This window comes from Molothrus aeneus, chromosome 2 (genome assembly GCF_037042795.1).
Source record: "Molothrus aeneus isolate 106 chromosome 2, BPBGC_Maene_1.0, whole genome shotgun sequence".
Lineage (NCBI taxonomy): Eukaryota > Metazoa > Chordata > Aves > Passeriformes > Icteridae > Molothrus > Molothrus aeneus.
In genome coordinates, this window is record NC_089647.1 from 32,277,015 (window position 1) to 32,300,731 (window position 23,717).

Below are 23,717 nucleotides of genomic sequence, written 5' to 3' on the forward strand. Positions count from 1 at the left end.
TGCTTCAAGAACTGACATGAGCAGTAGCATACAGCAACTCTACAAAAATTAATGAGATAAAATCTGAAATGGTTACCTAGTTACGCCAAAATTATTGCAGAGCTCTACAATAATTTTTATCCAAATGCTACCATTAAAACTATTTGAGCAGAGCTATAATAGAAATGTTTGAAACAGCAAGGGCTAGAATCAGGCTCTGAACCTTTCTCTAAATCCATACCTATGGGTACATCTCCATCACTTAAACAATGATCAATGGCTGCTTGTAACTACTGAGGCCAGACTGCACAGCACGTTTCTCCATGCAGCTGAATTATTTTCTGTGGTAAAACAGAATAATTTCAATCATGCTTCCAGGTTAGAGTAACCTGTGGTTTATAATGTTCTTCAGACCATGGTGGATGTTTGTTGGAAGCACAAAATGCAAGACAAAGCATATGACACAATCTAGGTCCTTTCTAGTTTAGTTACACAGATGGATCATAAAATCTAATTTGGCAAGAAGAGGTTGTAGAACCAGGATAATGCTCTGCCACAGATTTCTCTAAATTATTCTGGATGAAAACAGTGTTAGGGGAGATGATCTGTGGCATCTAGTTTCGACACCTTCTAAACCAGGTCCTAAAAGTTGTTCAACAAGAGTAAGGAGTAATGTTCCTACATAAACATCACTTTTTTCAAAGGAACCTTCTTACTCTGGCCATATTTTCTGTTCCTTCCTAAAGTCTTTCAAAAATTGTTTTCCAGCTTCCTCATGCATAGGTACCACAGCTGCACTGGGACCCAGTACCTGCCTATAAAGTGAAGGTGAATACAGTGTAGTCTGCAGAGGCAGAGAACAAGCCAATAACACTATATTTATTCGCTGCTTGATTTGATTTCTGGTCAGTGGTGTGATTTTCCCAAAATGAACTGTGACATTTCCTACAGCTGCCACCTCAGCATAGAAAATAGGATTCTGCTCACCTGGGACTGCCACAAGGGAAAATGCTTGCCAGCTCTAGGTCTGTACACAGTGTAAGACAAAAAATTCTTCTATTCAACTCTATGGTACAGCTCAATCATAATGATTGCTTCAGAAAACCAGAACAACAACACATAAAAGTACATGGGGAGGACTCATTCTTGTTAACATTTAATATTTTCAAATAAACATAATCTTTCCTCAAGATGAGTTTAAGATTGCAATCTTCCTCTGTAGAGATGCAAAACTTAAGGGAAAAAATTACAAAATGAGCATCTTCCTGATGGCATTTCTGTGTGCATTAATAGAGACATCTATTTTACTTTCCTTTTCACCTTAGTGTATTTTTTAACATGTATATAATTTTATTCCATTGATTTGGTTGACTTGCTTCACCTATCATTTCACTACTAAAAGAGCTCTAAAATGGTCAATAAAACAATAAAATTTCAAATAAAAATACTCCTCAGTGGTGGGAATTTCATAGAACTAGATCCAAGTTTTTTGTAAAACATGTTGCATCTGTTTTGCTTCTATAAAATCTATTTACTAGAGAATAAATTTTTCACAGTAAAATCACATAATGCTTTTTAATGCAAATATTTTATCAAGAACTCATAGGCAACTGATTTGGTGGATTCTCCTTACAAAGCATGTTTTTTGTTTTTTTTTTTTTTTTTTAATTAATGTCTTGAAATGATGGATACCTCGAGTTATAAGTACAAGAGCAGCTTAATATAACTAGTTTTGTACTAGGGAATGGTAACATACTGTATTTTATATTGACCTGCAGAAATAATTGGGTTCATATATTTGTGGACACTCATTTATTAGATATGTTATTAGCTAAGTGTTTTAAAGATTGCTTCTATCATATAATAAAATATCAATTTGATGGTCTATTTTTCATTACATCAACATACAATGTAAGAGTAAAACTGTATGGAGATAAATGGCTAAATCCTTCAGGGCTAACTCCACTTGAAAAATGTTTAGTGGAGATAATATGAATAGTTTGAATATAACAAATAACTACATTAACTCAGGAACTTTTTTGTGTCAACTTCAAAGCAGAAGGACCCAGCCACCACAGAAGTTGATAGAAGCATTCCTTCGACTGGGATGGAAGAGAACCTGCTCCTGAAAAACACCCTGATACCCTGACAACTTCTCTCAAACACATCAGATTTGATATTCTGTGTATGTACTGTACCTTTGAAATCACATATCCTTCTGCCACCAGAGAGTAGGAGTTTTAGGAATGACAGATGAACCACACCACTGAGAAAAGTTGTTGCCTAATCTCCAACGTGTTCAGAGACTTTTTCAGTTGACTTAAAACCAAGTTATGTTGTAAAAGAAAATGGTAAAAGCTAAATCACTTTCCTTCAATATGAACACCCATTTGCAATTTTTGTTTTTGAAACCCTATTGAAACCCTATACAATCTTACAAATTTGCAAGATTTGTTTTTGAAACCCTAATTGAAAGTTCTGCCAGAATTACAATGAATCAAATAATTAGTTTGAATTAAACTGTGTGTTATGATGGTCTTAACAATCCAAGAAAAGCATTAAAACAAAACAAATTGAAAATATAAACTATCATAACTTAAAAAAAGGACTTACCAATCTGTCAGTAATATTTTCTTGCCAGTCTTAACAGCAGCTGGGGCCTGGCGAAAAGAGAAAGCAGAAAGATTTGTCTCAGTTGCTTTATACAGCAATGTAGGAGTCAGATGAGGGTATCAGTGAATCAGATGCCTCAGGTCACTGGAGTCACCTCCAGCAGATCAGTGCAGTTTCTCAAGTTCTCTGTGATGGCAGAGATTTACACCAGAAGAGCATCTCAGAGCAAGTATGAGTGCATAAATTCATGGTTTTGTATTCTTACATTTTCTGTAGATGCCTTTATGATATACAGGCTGGATTTTTTTAAACTATTGGAAAACTACACAATTAATTTTTTTTTATATTACTATAAGGTATTTTCATGATAATTGGCAAATTTCCTTAAATAACACAACAGAGCAAGTCAGATATTTTGAAGAAATTTCTACTCTTTAGCTTTTATTTATCAGGCAAATTGAACAAGAAGATATTAAATATGGTTAAAACTTTTTTGGTCTTGTTCTTGTGAAATGAAAGCCAGTGAACTGATACAAAAGTTTATAAAAGAGTGGCTGTAACAGTTGAAGGGACAAGTCCTGGTTTTGAGAACAATAAACAATACCTAAACTGTAGGTTCTTTAGAAAAGAAATATTTTATTGTAGATAGAATTTTGCCATAAATGAGGAACCATGATACACTAAAAATATTATAATATATTCAGTGATAAGAAAACATGAAATCAAGATGTTTACCTATTTTCTGAAATATGGCATATTTGGTTACAATTCAATTCTGACCAATAAAATAAATATTTATACTAACCAAGTATGATATTCCTAGCCTATATGGTATATGTGAAGGTACTGGGTCTCTTTTTATGTAATTATTAAAATGTATTCTCTTTTCACCTAATTATTAAAATAAGATATCATTAATTTGGTGGGCATTAGTGCATTAGTAGTGCTCAAATTGAAGATAGAATTGAGCTATTTCCCTGTTTTTTCAGTTGGTCTTTCAAAAAACTGATCAACACCAAATTTGATGTGTCACATGAGAAATTAAAGCTAAATTCAACATGGCTTTAAGCTGCACTGAAATATTTAAATTAACTGAAACAAATTTAATGAGAGCAGTGAAAATGCTAAAGTTATCGGACTAAAATGCCAATTACTTGTAAACACAATGGACAAATAAGATTCTTCAAACCCATTATTTTAGAGTATAAAGGCTTTTATACAAGAAGATGAAATGTTCTGCATACAGGGGTTTAAGAAACGGTCACTAAAGCCATTATGATACTTTAAATAGAGACAACAGTAAAAAATGGCACTCCACAGAAAGTAATCTCAGCTCTGTTTTCCTTTAATACCACTCACTACATCAGACCTGTAGTCTGTGTGGAGAGGCTTAATACTTTATCTGAAGAAATCCCACTCAGCCTCCTTCACAAGCAGATAATGACAGGAAGCATTCCTAACAGCATTACTCATTTACAAACACTAGTAAGTATTATGGGATTTTATTCCAACATCATTTTATGCTTGTGTGGTTCAGAACTTTAATGAATTAGATTGCACTTCTAGTAAGAGGCTCTGTGGGATAAGAATGTCAAATAAAGCTACTTAAACTGTCTGTTTTCAATCTTTTTACAGATCCTTTGCTTCAAACAAGCCGATTACATCATAAAAACAGCCAAATAAACAAAATAAATCCATGTAAATAATTTGGGGTTTTCTCACCTCTGTATCAATGCTAGAGCTAAATTTTATTTAATTATTACTAGTGATGGCTTATTCTTTTCAGGATCAGAGACAACAAATTTAAGGACATCAGTCTGAGGAGTTTGATATGTTTCTGTTTTGTTTATTCCTGCTATCCATTATGTTTTGATTTCAAAACCTACTCTGAAGATACATCTGCTCAAGAGATGGTTATGGATGTGTGTCATTATTAGTCTGTTTTTTTCTGCAACTCACACCAAGCAATTGTCTAAATATACCTTCACTACACAGCTATTTACAATGAAAACTGCTACTTACTTCAGCATGGCTAACCACACATTGAAAATAATGGGATAGGAATAGCATCTATCAGAGGGAAGAACTATCAAACACAACAGAACAGGTGTGAATGGAGACATGAAAGGCAGAAAAGATCCAGTCTACACAGAAATTCAGAAAAATAAATGGTTTTGATGAATTTATTGCCTCTGCAACTTCCTGACAGATGTTTGTGTCAAGATGGGGGTCAGCCTCTTCTCCCAAGCAACTAGGACAAGGGGAAATGGTCCCAAGTTGCACTAGGATAGGTTCAGGCTGGAAATAAGGGAAAATTTCTTCACTGAAAAGAGCCTATTCCAAAAGAAAAGTTTTGGAATAGGCTGCTCAAGGAAGTGGTGGAGTCACCATCCCTGTAAGTGTTCAAAAAAGGAGTGGATGTGGTACTTTGTGATATGTTTTAGAGAACATGGTGGTATTCAGCTGAAGGTTGCACTGGATCTTGGAGGTCTTATTGAATCCTAATGATTCCATGCCAGCTGGTTTATGTTGTGAAATATTTCCCAAAAAGCATGGAGTATTCAAAAGTAAGGCAAAAAAACCCCAAACATATAAGGTTTAATGGAATAGTGCTGTTACCCAAGAAGTGGTTAAATGTCCAGTGTTTTCTCTCTCTGACTCTTTTGAACTCTTATAAGCATGATTGAGGCCAAAAAAAAAAGTAGAAATTCTTTTGAGTGGCAAATTAGCTTCCACTGTCAGATTGTAACGAACCTATTTAGGTGAGTGTACAGCAAGCCCATGGAAAGAATGTTTTCTGAAGTACCTCTGGATTGTTTTTTATAATTAAATGTAACTCGGAGAAAAGAAGATGTGAATCTTCACCTCACCTTTTCTTTCACTTCTGTATTGCATTCTTTATTCTCACATATAATGATAGTTGTGATTTGCATCCTGTCTTTTCATAGATAAAAGCTTTATTGAGATATCCAAAAAAAAAAAAATGCAATCTCCTTTATGCCCTTCTGCAGGAATAAATACTGATGTTTCACCAGGAATGATGGAAAACATGTTCTCCCCTTAAATTAACAATTACTGAAACAGTCTATGTTAAAGCTAAAGAAGATTTAATTTACATAATGATGACACACAAATTGCTTAAATAAAACAGTAGCCACATTAAAAATGTGTTATGAAGAAGGTGAAAATAGAGAAAGTTGCACTTCAATCATTGCAATGATGAGGAAAAAGCCAGCTGGCAGGAGTGACCACACTTAGTATAACAAATTACAAAGGATATTTTAGAGGCATCCACATGCAAGGGTCTGTTGAAAAGGTGGAAATACAGCAACTTCAAATGATGTGTCAGTCATGCCCTGGTACTAAAAAATGTATTGTTGTAACACCACAAAAATGCACTTCAAAAAATGTATTGTTGTAACACCAGCACCACAGCATAGGTTAATTACCCATGCTTTACTTAATTACCCATACATAACTTAATTACCCATACATAAGAAACATTTTTATTAAGAAATCAGGGGGGTAACATTTAGGATATACTGAATTTCAGTTTGCTGATACAACCTTGGATCATTTTCCTTGTGCATAAATACCATGAAAATCCTGAATTATGCTCCCTGAGCCTCAGCCAGTTCACAGACAAACAAGGGTAAAGAATTGCAGTTATTTTTGCACATGCTTTTTTTTTTTCCTGCATAAACCAATTATTGATGGTCTCACATCACTCCTCCAGTCTTTTATGTGGGTGTAAGAATAAAAGATCTGTTCATTTGATTATTCTGAAATTCTAAGTAATTTTGAGTAATCATTCACTTTTCGAACTACGTAATCTAGAGAGTATCCATTTGCAATATGGGACCACAGGGCTGGGATTCATTTTATCTACATTTAGTCACAGAAAACTTAGGCTCTTAGTCTAAATTAGGCTTCTAATTTCTTTCTATGAGTGATGGAGAGAGACAATCAATTCCAGATTCATTCAATCCTAAAATAGACAATTAAGATAAATGAAGGACTGTCTGAGCAATCGTGTCTCACTTAGCTGGCCTCATGACTGGCTTAGACAAGACCCCTAACATTTATATGGTTAATACGACATGATTGATTCTACCTCAAAATACACAGATCTCACTTTTCTTCCATGTTCTACCATGTGTTTGCAAGGGAGCATTAAGTGTCTAGATGAAAATAAATTGTAGGCATTTTCATAAGGATAGTGCAATAGATGTGGTCATAAAACCATGTAGGAAAAGTGAGGAAGCCTTGGTCCATTTGTCAGCAAAGGGACATGGATATTCCACTACAATAGTTATTTGGATTAAGACTGAATAACCATCTCTGCTGAACAGAATAACTAATTAGTACTAATCAGACAATTAATGATTCTGATGTAAGCCTATGGTAGGCTTTCAATGCTATAGAAGCACATATATGTAAAACTAAAATGCAAAAGTAGCCACACATAATGAGTAAAAGGAGGATTTCTACATATTACTTTGAACACACATAATTGTCAGCCCATTACTAGATAATTTGGAATAATGATAAATTTTTTTAACAAAAACCTCTAATTTCAGAGGGGGGAAATGGTGTCTAGCCCTGAATTTTGCTGAAATTTTAATTGCTGTGCAAAAATACAGAAAAAAACCCTACAGATTAAATCAGACTTCTCATGTATGACCTCAGTCCCATGACACCAAGCTGCTTCACAGGGCACTGGCATTGGCAGCCACCACCCAGCAGCCCTCAGGAGAGGCCAGTATAACTATAGGAACAAGCTTCCAATATTCTGTCACAGGTAAGATATACTTGTTTTGCCAAAACTACACCTGAATATTAAAAAACCCAAGTTTTTAGGTGCCTGCAATCCATATGCTGGCAATAACCAAAGTGGCATTTGAGGAACTTTGGCATTCACAGATTGATGCAATCATGAAATGGTTTTGGGTTGGAAGGGACCTTAAAGATCATCTAATTCTAATCCCCCTGCCATGGGCAGGGACACCTTGCTCAAAGACCCATCCAGCCTGGCTTTGAATGTTTCCATTAAATCTCCATTTATAAGTAAAAGTTATTTAGGGTGAGGATGCATCTGACCAAATCGAGATATTATGCTGGTATAGACAGTGGTTTTTTTCAGTCTTTAGCAGCATATTGCAAGTTTTGCTGTGATTCCTTCAGTCAACAGCTTGCCATGTTTTTCAAATCAAAACATCAGCTAAGAAATTTCTTAGACAGAAATGTTTAGTAAGACGAAATCACATAAAATATATTATTTGCATTTACTAACACAAGAATAAAATATTTTAAACTTAGGATTTTTTAGGACTACAGCAAGAACGAGGAAATACAAAATGAGAATCAGCTGTCCACAAGATGTATGATAAAATATCTGATTTGATGCAGAAATTATTTCTGTTTAGCTCCTATGAGCTCATAAGGAATAGCTTATGAGAGTGGAAGAAAAAGGCAAAGTAACGTGATGAGACCTGCTTAAGGAACAGCACCTCATCAAGGCACAAAAGTGTCTGAAAACACAGAAATTCAGATCATCTTAAATCATGACATCATATCTGGCCAAATCTCCCTTAGATTTGCTTGTGTGTTGACATGCAAATATTTGTAGACATGGATCTCCAAGCAGACATTCCCTTCCCCTTCTCCATTGAATTGGGGGTTGGGGTGACATTGTCCCCTTAACCAGGGCAGCTGATTAAGGCAGTGGCAGCAGCCCCCAGCTGACATGGAACAGATTGTTAAAGCCACTTACACCCTGTGCTATGATGCATACAGTGGGGTTTATCTCACTTTGCTTTTGATGCCCTTAGAGAAGACACCTGCATTTGGGATAATCACTTGAGCCTCCATCACTGGCACTGGCAAGAAACAGGCACTTTCAGAGCTTACCTACCTAATCCTTATTTAGATTGTTCTCACCTTGTGCTTACACAAATCTGTTCCCACTTTTATTTGGAATCTCTCTACCACATTTCCCAACCTGGAAAAGCAGCTGCACCTCGTGCAAGGCAGCAGATGCAAATACATGTGGACTGCTGAAAGCTTTCTAATGTCTTACATTTACTTATTTTTTATCTGGAAAGAAAAAAAAAAAGGAAAGAAAAGAAAAGAAAAAGAAATAAAGGGGAAAAAAGAAAAGTGCTGGTTTTGTTTTCCTCAGAAACACTGTTGGTTATTTTGAAGCCCTTAATACAGTAACCAACTATTATCCCACATAAGACACTTTAACAGTTTTTGTGATAACCTCTTCAGCAAAAGTTATCTGTCATTATCAAAAACATTTAAAAATACTTAAAATACAGCTTGACATAGATTTTTTTATCCTTTTACTAGTTGTTTCATTAGAATTTTAGTTCTTTCATGCACTAATTCCGGTTTTGTGCCTTGAAGCAGATGTTAGCTTGCTAATGGAAATGTTTTTTACACCTCTTTCCTCCCTCTTTTGCAAGCATGCAAGTAAAAGATACAAATAGCTAAAAATGAAAATGTTTGCTCAGCAGTAAGGCCTGGTGCATGTAGTGAGGTATTTTTCTGATTAATTCTCCAACCTAGCTATTTCCAGAGCTTGCTTCTTATGGCAGTATAAAACTTTAGCAGATGTATTTGGTGCTTGATGACTTCAGCGTTTTTTGGTTTTTTGCCTTTTTTTTTTTTTCCTGATGCTTTGGGATACATGTCTAATTGACATGTTATGCTCTTCACACAAGCTTGTCAGTGCTGCGTGTACAATGCCCTTGTTTCCAGGAGAGGGTAACTCACTTCACAACCTTGAAGATCCCAAGTTTGCCTGACCTTGTATCTTATGACTTATGTATCTTGGAGCCTGCTTATTTTATGTAAGAAAAAGAAAATAATTGGTCCCTTTTGATATTTTCCCCTGACCATCCAATACATATACCCATCCTTTCCTGTCCGTAAGAAGGTATTTTTTTTATTGTTGATGATCTAATAATCCTCCTCTTCATTGTCATTATGGTAACTGGGGGCTTTTGCTGAAATGTCTGTGCAAGTCTGTCTGTCAGTTTAAAGACAGAAGATAAGAGAAAAAATCTCACCTTGAATACTTGGCATTTTTCTAAGAGCAGGAGAGCAACTAGAGACCTGAGGCACATTTGGACTGCAGATCCAGTAAAGCATAGTAAGACATGAGTTTGCTTTCAAAGCTGTCTCAGATACCACAGGCACCCAGAAATGACCATGGGCTAATTTTTCTTAAATTAGCCCATGTGTTTCTCTCTGCTTCCTTGGCTCAGCTGTTTCCAGGACGTGAGCTGGGGACAGGCATTGATGTGCAACATCGCAACACTGACCAAGCTTACTGCCAAAAGAAAATCACATTTGTCCCAGCACAGATAGGAGAAAACCTTGTTCTCCATTCCATTTCCTAGTGTGGATGTTCAAAAAGAACCATAAGGCTGCACAGGTCTGAAGTAGAAACAAAATTAATGTGCTAAAGGATTGCCTTACCCTTAAGATTCTCTCAAGCCCGACCCTGCAGTGAGGTTCATGCTGTGGTTCCCACTTTACAAGATCCAAGAAGCCAAGACAGCAAGTGCTTTCATCAGGAAAAGCACAGGTGTATCATGAATTTATACTACAAGTACCCATCTGCCAAACAGCTGTTCAAAGTCATAAAACCCAGGAGGAAAGCCAGGCAGCTTTTGTCAATCTTTAGTGTTGCATTTTGAAAAATTAGCTAAAAGAGTCTTTTGGTAACTCCATAACTACACTCAACTGTTCATGTCTTTATAGCTGCTGTAATTGATAAGCTTTCCCATTACCTCTAGATCTCTAGCGATTAACTCTTATGGGAAAAAAAAAGAGAAAAAAAGAAACATTTCCTATTTAAGGATTAAATCCAGTTTTGTGTATTTAAAAAGTAAGCTGTAAAATACATTCAACATCTCTGATTAGCTGTTCTCTCCCAGAAAACAACCCCTACCTTACACAAGCTTAATGTACCTCTTTCATATTTTGTTTTTCAATATTCAAACAATAAATGACTGTTCTAAAGGATTCATAAAATTTAAGATGGAAAGAGATCATTAAACCATGACATCTAAATGTCACAATTTCACCCAGTAAGCGTACAGTAGACCCATTAATTGTATTGAATTAAATAATTCTACCAGGAGGGCACCTATTTTTGACTCAAACTCAAACACAGAGAATTAAGTAATTATTTCAATGGTATTTTTAAGAACCCTATGGCAGTCACTTGTAAATATTTATAACTAAATTTCAATTCTACCTTCAATTTTCTTCTATCTGTTGTTTCCTTTCACACCTCTTGAGTACATTGCATTACCAATCAAACAAAACTTTAGTGTGAAAACTGTAACTCTTGGTTACTAAGGTACTTTGGAAATGATGATATTTTCCTTTTTAAGAGTGAAAGTTATGACTAGTTTTTGGAAATTATTTTTTATGCAGGGTTGTTGAAAAGTATCCCTTTATAATTGCATTCTTGGGGAAACAGAAGCTGATGATATTAGAAGATCGTATAGAAAAGCCACAGAGAGGAAAATTCTTGTGGGATTCCTGAAGCATTACTACAGAACCAGTGGGACATCTCTCTTATTCCTCTGTACTCTCTATCATGCCATTCAGGTTTAGGAAAAAAAAAAAAAGATCTTTTTAAAATAAGGCCATTGACTTATGTGAAACAGGAAGCCTATATTTTAATAATTGATTGATTGATTATTCACAGTATTCATGAATAGAGCCCAATGGATACTTTTGAGAACAGCCATGCCCTGTTTCATTTTCTGCCACAGGTGGTACTTGCTAGAGAGCTATTATCCAGATACACAAGACAACACTGATTTATGGTATTTATATTGGGAAGGATGGACAATGAGAGAATTAAGCAACTTGTCCACTTCCCACTGAAGCAGAGCAAATCACTTTTTTTGTTTGTTTGTTTTAGTATTCTCCTGTGTCATTGCTGTAGCATTCTGAGTATACTACAATTTTAGCTATGATTGTTGAAGATGTACTATTGCTTGGTGAAGATCTACTATTGCCCCCTCCTTTTCACAGAGAAAGAAAGAGGGAGAGAGGAAATGCAAGTGAGGGGAAGTCAGGACCAGTTGTTTGAACAAGAAGCTACTTTATAAGATGTGAATTTTGGCATGTTTCTATAGTGACCTTAAGAAAACCATGTTGCTGAGCTGCTCCAGGGTATTAGCTATTACTGTATATAATAGACCTCACAAGAGTGGAACAAATACAAGTTTAATTTGCTTTGCATTACACCCACTGTTAAAAAATGGTACTACTATAACAAATGCTCTTTAGTTTCTTCATTTGTAGCTAAATTCATAAATCTCAGTAACTATAAATGTATCTCAAGGTCAGAGTTACTACAGTAACCCATTCATTTTGTTTTCCTTTCACTAAATCCATTATCTGAACAAATTATTAGGTGACCTTTTTAGTTACAGCAATTCAATAAAACTTACATTAGATGGAGTTTCAGGAACATTAGTCTAATGTGCTTTAAAAGATCACCTTCTCTGAGCAATATAATAAGTTTGTGTGAAAAGCATAAAGCATGTAATATGTAATAAAATCCAGCCTTTAATGAGCCATCTAGAAAAACTGATTCATGTTATAATTTGATGGAAACCCTCTCTTAATTAATGGATAAGAAACCAACAGTAACTACTGGATGTTACTTTTGATTATATATTTAGTTTGTTTTTCCTTTTAAAATGTGTGCTCCTGATTTATACTGTTCAAGAAATTACAGTTTAAATGACCTTGGTTTCAAGATTAATATGCTATGAAAAGGCATACTTTCACAGCTAATTAAAAAGGGGTCTCTGATTACTAGTTAGTAGCGGTTCCACTAAGATACTGCTTAATTTTCCAAAGTCGTAGTAGGTCAAGACTGTAAATTTAATAAACTGTCTTAGATGTTTGATGGATGCTGGTTTTCTTCACCAGATTCCTCGAGGCCAGCCAGATAAACAATAAATAAAACACAGCTCCAGCAATCAAGCAGAAATTTTTATCAGGGAAGATTGCACATTATCACTCAAATCCATGATTTCCATTAAGAATATAAGGCATTAATCTGATTCTCTTTGCAAATAAAACAGGAATAAACACTTTAAAAACTCAGCTGAAATTCTCTACATCTTGTGCTGCCAGATTGCTGTCAAGAAGAAAACTAGTTTAACTTTAATTTCTAATCAGTCTAGGGAGGTCTGTATGCAGAAAGAAAAGCAATAATAAATTTCCACCAGTTCACCCTCAGCAATCAGTCATTTCTCCTGCAGATGTATGCATCACAGGAACATAAGCCAAGGTAAAGGTCAGGACGCATCAAAATATTGAACTAAATAAGTTCCTCTTGCTACTAGTGTTTATTGAGCAGTCTTGCATTCATCCAGTTTGTGGGCATTTTATTTAGCTCTATATTTTTCCAAATACTTGTGTGTCTGTGGCCCTGTGAACCATCTGGACACCTACAAACTTTTCAGGATCTTCTCCTAATTGCTCATCCACAGGAAAAAAAATGTAGTAATTATTTCCTTTTCCCAGTCGGAACCTCTACTACTGATTTGAGATAGAGGCACTGAAAATATCAACAAAATTATAGGATATGACAGAGAATTGTTTTACAATTTACAGATTGGATGTTCCATCCCTGGAAGCATTCAAAACCAGGTTGGATGGTGCTTTGAGCAACCCAGACTAGTGGAAGTTGTTCCTGTCCATGGCTGGGGGTTTGGAACCAAATGATCTTTAATGTTCATTCCAACTCAAACCATTCTAGAATTCTTATTCTATGAAATAAAAACCAGTTTTAAATTGCAATTTTACAGTTAATTAATAGATAGATGAAATGTAAAGAAACAGTTCAAATATGACAACTAAATGTTTGTATTATTTGTCAAGTTGCACCTTTAATTAGTAGATTTATTAAATCATATAATAAATTTAGGAATACCATGAGGTCATAATGCTTTCAACAACAGATACATTTTTTTTTTGTTTCTGTGATGAAGCCAATTGCATAATCTGTCATCTCCCACTGGCCACTTTCATATTAGCAAACAGTGCATTTAGACAGCAATCTCTTTGATTACCCTATCAAAAATTTCACAGCACTACTCTGCTAAATTTTTGTGTAACATATTTATCTGAAATCCAAAGAATGAGAAGAATCTGAGTTCTTATGCTTGGGCTAGATAAGCAAATTCAAAAAATCTCCTAGCTAATTATTTTCTCTCTTACAGTAGTCAGTAGATATTAATTAAAATGAAACTTTTAAAAAGGTATAAGGAATATTCAATTTTCAGTTAGAGATTTAGTTCATAATCCTTTATCACACTAAGCACACTTTGATGTATGGCTTCCACCATGCCCTCTCATATAATTTTTTTTTCCTTATAGATATAACCTATTTTCTTGTAGGTTTATTTATTATTCTCATGTAAATTACTGAGATATGTTAAATGGTCTGTTAGCTTTCCCTTGCTGTTCTGTGAAATTTAAGAGATTTAAAAAGTTGATTGCTTAAGAACTGCTTAAAATATGCTATGCTGCATGTTGATAGAGATCTATGTTTATTTTTCTTCAGTGAAGGATCACCAATCCACAAACATAACCAAAAAACCGTTCACTTTATCATATGCTTTGCGTGTTTTTCCCAGATTACAGACAGCTCAGCCCAAGATGAATTTGCAATGCCATGTTCTCTAAGCTATGTCTGCTTTTCATTAATGTCTAAAATATTAATATAATTTCATATCTACCCCTTTAGCTCATTACAGAATTCATATATCATGGTCAAAATAACGGGTTTTTGCTTTTTCTTCCCTGTTGCTAATAATAACCAGTTTCAATTAAAAAAATAGTGATCTCCTTTAACTATTTCTAAGTAAACTATTTATTCCCCACCAGATAAATTCTTTGAGATTATTAATTTGTGCAGGAAACAATAATTTAAATTTCTTAATTTTAACTATATTTATTCTCTTTAACTCTATTTATTCTCTCTAGTAATCAAGTAGGTCTTAAAAATTTCACTCTGGAAAATCAGAAAAAAACCCCAAAAATTCATAAACGAGGTAATAAAATCATATCCACTTATAGTTCAATTGTCATAACACTGTAGCTTGACTGAAATAATACAGTATTAATACTGTGTGAATCATCAATAACAATTATCAATTTAGGAACCAATTTTAAAAGCTTCATCTTTTAAAAATATCCTTGAAAGAAAAATCCATGTATTTTCTTTCAACTGTAATCAAACTCACCAGTATGAACAGAACCTGCTAAAAATTTCTAAAATACTTTTCCTCAGACCTTATTTTTGTCATTGGAAAAAATCAGACACAGCTATCTTTGAGAATATATTGATAATTTAAGTGCTACAAATAGTTGCACATACATAAAGAGATACCAAGGAAAAAGCTATGCAACAATCCTGAAAGACTGCAACTGTTGATCCAAAATGAAAAAGTGCTTGGCAACTTAAAGGATGAAGCTGTGTTTACTAATTTTCTAGCTGGGAGGTTAAATAGGAAAGAATCAACTGCAAAACATATGTGAGCAGTCTGGCTTACCCACTTCTGTAAGTCCCTAAACAGCTGGTGTGGAGAAAACCTACTGTCATGCTGCTGAGCCACTAATGGGCATGAAGAGAAACAAAGTCAGTGACACTTTTCAAAGATCTCTCATGTAACTATATGAAATAAATTCTTCAGGAAAAATCTTAGTGTGGCATGGCCTGGTCTTTTAACTGGAATGAGGAAAGATTAGGAGTTTTAACAGATGCCATGGCGACTAATTATCCATAGAGGCTGATGTAAATGAATTTATGAAGTCCATCTTAATAAGAGAATAGGCTTTAGAGGAGCTGAGGACATCCTCTTAGAAGGACATCATAGAAAGAGGAAAGCTTGGTATAACTGGCAAAGAAAAAAAAAAAAAGAAGCATGAAGAGATGGTTGTGATGGATATGTAGGGAGAATACATATAATTTACAACTTTGAAGACAACCAAGGGGGGGCTGAGATTTGCCAAATTTCAATTTATATTTTAATTCATATTTGCTAAATATATCAATTTTGAATTTAGGGACAAGCACATGGAAGAAACAGGAGGCCCCACAGTATGGTGGTAGTCATTTGACTGAGCTGGTCAGCATCAAGTCAGTATCAAAGGACAGTACTTCTCTGTCTATCAGCATGGGGGTTACTTTAAAAAAAAAAAAAGAAAAAAAAGGCGATCTTAACAAATTCGTGAGAAGATAACCGCCAAAGATAACTGCAGGCAAGTCCAGACCCCAAATGTTTTGAGCCATCTGTGCTTCATTACACAGTCATAATAAAGACAAATGCAGACAGGTTTCATGCACTGAGACCAATTGCACATCTGAATTCCTGGGGGAAAAATGGTAGTTGCGGGGCTTTGTGGGTTTGGATTTTTGGGTGTTTTGTTGTCAGGTCAGTTGTTTCTTTTTTAAAACAAACAAGCAAACAAAAAAAAAAAACACAACAGGAAAGCAGCAACTTTACTTCTGTGACCTCCATTCCAGGCCCTCAGAATAAGGTTATACCACCCACATCAAAAGTGCAGCTCCTACAATTTTTTCCCAGCTAAAATCTCAATAAATGCTGTAGCATGCAGCAATGAAAACATAACTATTGTGTTCTTCCTTCTTGCTTCCCTTCTATCTTTCTCTCTAAGTGTTGCTCTTTACCTTCCTCTCCCATACTTTGCTGCCCATACATTATTTGGTTATGATAATTCCTGTGATTCTGTTCACCTTTTGGACTATTCTAAAACAATAACCATTGAGAACTACTTTTTGTCCAGAGATATTGTGAACTTGTGGCAGCCACATCTTTGGAGGCTGGGCTGGATGGGATTTTGAACAACCTGGCCTAGTGGAAAGTGTCCTTTCCCATTGCAGGAAGATAGGAACCAGATGATCTTTAAGGTCCTTTCCAACCCAAACCATTCTATGATTCTATTTATTGGTCTAAGATCCCTGTCCTTACATCTTAGTAGATTTATATGTCCAGAGACTGCTGATTTAAACCGGCTCTATCTCCTTTTAAGGTTTTCAGAAAACAGAATTATACAAGAAATATCAGAGACAAGACATTTAGAGAATACTTTTCTCACTCAAATCATATTTCATAGCTTTTCTCTTTCAGTTATCCCTATTAGAGAATTATCTCTTCTCATATTCACTTGCTCAAATACAAATTCCAAAGTTTCTAATATGTCAGGACAGGACTGGCTTTTTTATTACTGATAACACATATTTTTTAGCTTATAGCAGTATTTCTACACATGAGTTTAATACTGGTTGCAAAAGCAACCACGAAGCCTTTAATTTATGACTTTAAGAATGTTCCATGAACAAAGTATCTCAATTTGGTAGAATAAGAGATTCACTTAGACTTGCAGGAGACTGTGATGCCAATTATTCCAACTTTGGCTCCAAGTTGAGCTAATTTCAACTTTAGATGGAGTTGCTCCTGGCCTTTTCTGCCTTACTACTGAATTATTTCATTATTTCCTCAGCTGGACATGAACAACCTCTGTGGGCAATCCTTCCTTCCTTTTCCCCTCGCTATGATTTGTGTGCATTGTTTCTTATCCTTTCACCGTGTCTCACTCAGCCTGTTTTCTCTCTGACCTTTCACTAGGTATTTGAAGACAGGGATAAAACTCTTCCTTTACTATTTGTTTTTCAGACTGAACAAAGCTGATTCCCCCAGGCGCAAGGACAGCACTCCAGATGCAGCCTCACAAGTATCAAACACAGTAAAAAAAGAGAATTTCCTGCCACCAGGCAGCTATACTTTTGTATGGAGTTATCTTTCAACAGCAAGGGACCAACGTAATTTGTATTCAATTTATTGCCCACCAGAATTCCCAGGAAATTTTAATGGACCTGCTTTTTTTTTCAAGTTGTTCCCCAGTTTGTACTGTTGTATTGGGTTAACTTCGTCCCAGTTTCAGAACTTCACATCCACTTGTGCTGAACTTCACAAAGTTTCTGTCAGTCTATTCCCGAAACTTGCCAAGATCCCTCTGAAGATTTACCATGCTCTCCCACGTTATCAATCAATTATGGCCCCAATCTGATGTTATCCATGAGTTCTCTGAGCCTGGTTTCTCTCTCATGGTCACAAATGGTCAGTGAAAAACCCCTGAGGACTGTCTCTCGTGATGGCAAACAGTGAGGCTTTGAATCCCTAATTGCTACACTCTACCCAACCTGTTTATCATTGGCTCATCAGGGAAAGGCTCTGGATTGCTACAATTGCTTTTTTGCTTGCCAATATGTTGATCTTCCCTGCTCTATATCTGATTTGCTATTTACCTAGGTCATAATTCCTGCCTTTAACTTGAGTTTTAAATTCCTGACAAAAAATTTAAACATTTGTGTCTATATGAAAGGTAGAAGAAAAATTATAAAGTTCCTGTCCCATCACAATGCAAAGGGGGAGTCGGGGAGGATTCTTTTTGATAGATTTCTCAGACATGCATAAAAGGCAAACGAGGCAATATTAAGTCGGAGAAGTGTTTGTTGATAAAGATAAGAGTTCCTAGTGAAGGGGAATAGAAGAGGGAGCAGAGAGGGAAAAAGAGAGACCGAGAGAGAACCCGAGCACCACAACAGCGTCACCACAGTACCCCGGGCGCCATGTCGGCCTCAGCTCGGCAGCCGGAGCTCTGGAAGCCGCGGTACGACTGCGCGGCTCTGGGGCGGGCCGGGCGCGATTTCCGAACAGCAGCCGGCGGCGCGTCCCTTCCATGGGCGAAGAACAGGCTGCCGTGGCTGCGAGCCCGAAAAACAGGCTGCGGTCCTGAAGAACAGGCTGCGGTCCTGAAGAACAGGCTGCTCCCGGGCAGCTGCGGCTCTCGGTGTCGGGGCAGGCAGGGGGGAGGCGGCTGTTCCGTGAGGGGAGCGCCGTGGGGTCGGGGTGCCTCGGGGAGGTGGCAAAGCACGGCAGGACAGCTACGGCCAGGAAAGGCGGCCGGGGAAGAACCAGGACTGCAGGGAGAAAAAGGCGAGGGCAGCCAAGCTTACCCTCCCGGCGAGCCCCGCTCGCTCCAAGAAAACCAAAGAATAATTACTCCCGTTGTGGTGCAGTTCACTGCTTTTAGATGCTGAGGCTCTTCCCATGGCCCAGTTTTACGGGCTTTTTATTCCCGAGCATCCAGGGATCTGCTCCACCGATGATCAGTTGCCAGGCAAAGCCTCTCCGGGAACAGAGCTCCCAGCATTTGCACCGGCCCTAGAGTCATTTTTCAACACATCTATTACACATATTGAGGAGTAAATAAAAATCAGATTGGTCCCTCTCAGTTCCATTTAGCAAATTGGCTCCTGAAGATAAACTAGTAAAGAAATATTACTTTGTATTTCCTCTTTTCCACTTCCTACTGCCAATTCCCTAAGAATTTCCACTATTTTCCTGGCAGCTCCAGCAATGCCTTGTTTACCTGTTTCATTATGATTACCTGCTGACTTTTTTTTATCAGGTTGTCTTATCTAGAAGAGAGCACACACTGCTTGCTTTTAGCTGAAGACAACTGTAGTACAATACACATTTTAGTTGATCCAGTCTTGTAACAATCAACCCTTCAATTGAGTACCTGGTGTAGCAATGTTTCATTGCAGCACATCTGACCCCAAAGGCAAGGGAAAGGCAGGTCTGACACAGAGGGAGGAATGGTGTAAATGCTCAAACAAAAAAGATGAGACTCAATAAACAAGGTCATGCTAAACATCAAATATTTTCAGAAAGCTTTACACAAACAGCTAGATATTAAAAATGTAATTCAAAAGGTGCTGCATTACAGAAATAACTTCTCCAAAAAGACAAAGGTCTTTCTTTTTCCTTTTGTCCTTCATCCAAAGATATTCAAGGTCCATTTATTGAATTGTAGCGTGAAGGACATTAAATTATCAGTCAAAGCTAACAGCCCATACACTGAAAGCTTCATTTTGCAGGAATGGATATTACATGAGGTAAGAAATTTCTTTGAATGCTCTCATAGATGCCCGTGCAAAACCACAGTGTCCGCAAAGGGATTTGTAAAGCTGCTGACTGAAAACAAACCACAGAAAATAAAACCTGAGAAAGGCTGCTTTTTGTGGTCTGCATCTTATTTGCACTCCCCCACCTTTTCTCTATAAATATCAGCTACAACAACCCACCCTGGTCAGTACTCCATATATGTAAATCAGCAGATGGAAAGCCTGATTTACACATTAAATCAAAAGAGAGTATTTTCAACCTAAAACGGGGCTGTTAAATCACAGTTTTCACTGCAGTTAGTGACAAAACCCTTGTATTCAACAACATATTTCCAAGTTAAAGACAGCTCTCCCTCACACAAGGGAGGAACCATATCCACTCATTAATAAATTGTTATTTTAATAAACAATTCCTTTCCACCTTTGCATAGCATCCTAAGATAACATGACAAAAGTAAAAATGGTAATATTTTGCTCAGAGAAAACAAACCAAAACAAAACAAAATGCCAAACAGAAACCTCCAGTACTTGTTGATTGCCCAAGTTCCAGCTCACAAACACTTGACAGAAGCAGAACAATGAACTACTGAATGCTGTATGGAATGGAGATACACTACATGATGCTAAAGGAGAACAGTATTTTGTGAGCTGATCATGTCAGACAATCTTAGTCGGTCCTTGACAACACACTTCTGATCTGAGTTCTTATTTTTCAATAGACAGCAATAACTTTTCTACAAATTTATGTTTGTTCAATAAATGACCCAACAGCAAAGTCAGTGCTGTGAGTGCACCTGTGGCTGCCTTCTAACTGTTCCCCCCTTGATCTGATTGGTTAATATTGGACTCTTCTCTAGTTAGGTCTGCAAGGTTTCTCTTCTCTAGTTAAGTCTGCACTTCTTCAAATGCCACCTCCTACAAAGCTGAGACTGAAGTAGCTGTTCAGGAGTTGTTCAGTAGTGTTTGTAATACTTTTCTCTGCACTCCTGGGTTGCACAGTGAAGAAAACAAACATGGTTCTAGGGAAGTTGGAGGAGAAAGTCTCCATACATTTCACTGAACAAGATGAAGAAGCAGGATACTTCAGTTTGAAAGCCTGTTATGAGCAGTAGAGCTCACCACTTATCTCTTCAATAACTAAACTTCAGTAAAAAACTGAAGAGTGGAAGAAGTTTGGTACTTAGATGTATGAAAAGAAGATCATCATGGAAAATTTAGGAACTTAAATTTTGCTACTATAAAGCTATTTTAGTACCATTACAAGAACACTGAATTGAGGACCAACATCGTGAATACATCAGTGTTATGAAGAAGTCAAACGAGATCCACAAAAAGTGGCTTGGGGATTGGAAAACAGACACTCCAAGAGTGAAATTTCAGGAGTTTGTCTTATTAAGGTAGGAAGTGAATCAGGCATTTGTTTCTCTTATTAAGGTAGGAAGTGAATCAGGAATTTCATAGTGTTGGTGTAAATATCTCTGACAGTGGAAGCAAGTATTTCAGTCTTGCTGACAAAACTCTGAAAAGTCTCAATAGCTAAGAGATGTAACTTTTCTAGCAGCAAAAATATTAGGTTATAAGGAAAAAGTTGGTATTGGTTTTCCCTGGAATTATTAAAGTCAGGTAAATTATGTTTTTAAAAAAGAATATAGAAATTGTAGAAAGTGGATTGAAATAAACAGCCTATGTAAATGAAAGCTGGATGATATCTTGGCCGAAGATCATACCTGATCTTGAATATACAAATCTTTAGAGTCTTGTGCAATTGTTGCACATCATCTCTTTTTTTTTCAATTTTGTACAGGATGTCAGTGAAACCTCAGCCCATGGTGGACATTTGTGGTTTTGTCTACCCCTAGTTATTTCACTCTGTGTGGTTTAATTAGATTAAGTTGAATGTGGATTACATCTGAACCTTAAAACTCAAAAATATCAGATCTTTATGTAAGTATTTAAGCAAGGGACTATCTTCAGCCCCATGTAAGGGTCTGGAATTAGTCTGGACGTAACAGAAAATTCAGAGATATTCAGAGACAGTCAAGCTCTTGTCTGAAAAAGTGAAATTGGCAGTGACAGGATGACATTTCAGTTTGAGCCATTAACCAGTCTTGGACAAAAGAAAATTATTAAGACATGAAAAGCAAAAGAAACCTCAATGGGAAATACATAGAACTCTTTCATTTCATTCAGAAATATTTTCAAAAAAAGGAAAAAAAAAAAGGCCAGTCATGTATTGCTACACTTGTAATTCTTTTTTTCCCTAATCTAAGATGTGAAACAAAAAAAGCTTTCTGTAATCTGATACTTAATCAACCAAAAGTGGTGGTTTTATGTTGACATTTGGACTTGATGATGTTAAAGGTCATTTCCAATCTTAACGATTCTATGATTCTGTGAAATATACTAGAAGATGTTGAGGATGGGTTTTTTTATTTTATTTCTCCCTCTTGTGTTTTTCAGTCAATTATTATCCCTGAAGGTTTCCCTAAGGCATAACCACATAGTCATTTTGCACATCACACTGGATGTCACCAAACCTCAGTGCTTGGTGACATGCTTCATCAGCAGGTCAGACGTGGATTCCTGCTTCTGCAGCAAGACTGCAAGCATGGGTTCATTCGGGTACTACTCCATCTGCCCTGGTCCAAATCCAGATCTTGCCAACTACCTTCAACAGTGGTAGAAACGATGGAGTATTTGTGTTCTCCAGCACTGCAGCTTAGCTGGGAAAACTGTAAGATACTAAGCAACTTCAGCCAAAGAATCATCAAGCTGCCTGTTTAACCAGTTGAATGTAGAAAGAAAGCTTTGTGCGACTTGACAGAAAATAGCTTGCATTGATCTAAGGAGTGAAAGCGAGCAATTAACACTGCTAAATATTAGCACAGGGGTGATGAATAGTCTCACTGCAGTTCTAAGGGGAATTTCTCCACTTGGAAAAAAAAGATTCACACCAGAATTTGGCAGGACATTAGAGTTAATCACCACTATTCTTCATACAATCTTTAATGATCACAAACAGTCAGGACCTCCAATTTACATCTCATTTACAAGATGGCATCTTTTAGCAGCATGAAGCCTCCCAACATGCTCTCAACTATTAAATGATTAAAGATTTATTCTTGCAGTACCTAGATTTTCTCAATCTAACCTTACTTACATCTGCTGCAATTACAACATGAAGATGCTTAGCCTGTGCTTACAGAAAAACAAGGATGTGTTTACACTTCATGAGTTTTTTCCTTCAAGAGGCTAAAATTGATCATAATGAGAGAAAACAGCATCCTCTCCTTTCCTTCTAGCAAAACAGGACAAAAACCACTGTGCTCTGTCGATGAAGCGCTCTCCAAAGAAGCAGATGAACACACCAGATGTACACAGCTTGTCTGATACCTTGCTGCTTCAATAATTTTCATCGCAGTAAATGTTGCTTAATGCTGGTATAATTTGTTGCTCAAAGGAAGCAATTTTTGTTTCCTTTAATGCTGTTATGATGATGCCTGCTCTTTTCCTGAAAGACTCGGGACATCTCCTACCCATGGAGCAGCTTGGAGGTGAATCTGACTTTACAACCCTGAAAGGAAGCGGGCAGCCAGGGACATCTGAGCACGGGGTCACTGTGAAAAGCCATGAAAGCCTGGATAGCTGTAAGCCAGCACAGTTTGTGCTGTGCATCAGCAGACATCAGCAACTGGCAACTGCTGGGGTAGCAGTCCTGTATTTACTTGGCATGCAACTCCTTTATATGGACAGCTCAATTTGATTAATGGCCACAAGTGGTTGAAATGCTATTTGCATAAAGTACACTTTGCACTGAAAGTAATTTTATGTAGGAGACACACATAGTTTGGAAATGTTGCTTGGAGGGCTGTTTTTCTTGGGAAAGAGTTTACAATGAAAAGTAAAATTATACATAATAATGTATTTATACCCTCCTTGATCCCAATTTAAGCTCTTTTCAGATATTTAAAAACCATCTTGACACTAACGAAGTCTTCCATTTCTGTTCATGGCATGAAGATTTTTAAGAAGATTCTAGTCTGAGGAGTTGATTAATTTTCTGGTTTGGACAACTCAC

General features: G+C 36.6%; 1 long non-coding RNA gene across 1 annotated transcript in view; it reads right to left on the reverse strand.

Annotated features, from left to right (window-relative positions):
* Positions 1 to 23,717, reverse strand: part of LOC136569890 (uncharacterized) — a 341,210-nt gene that overhangs the window by 140,388 nt on the left and 177,105 nt on the right. The window contains exon 2 of the long non-coding RNA XR_010785490.1: positions 2,593 to 2,639. This is a non-coding gene — a long non-coding RNA (uncharacterized lncRNA). The remainder of the gene's footprint in view (positions 1 to 2,592; positions 2,640 to 23,717) is intronic.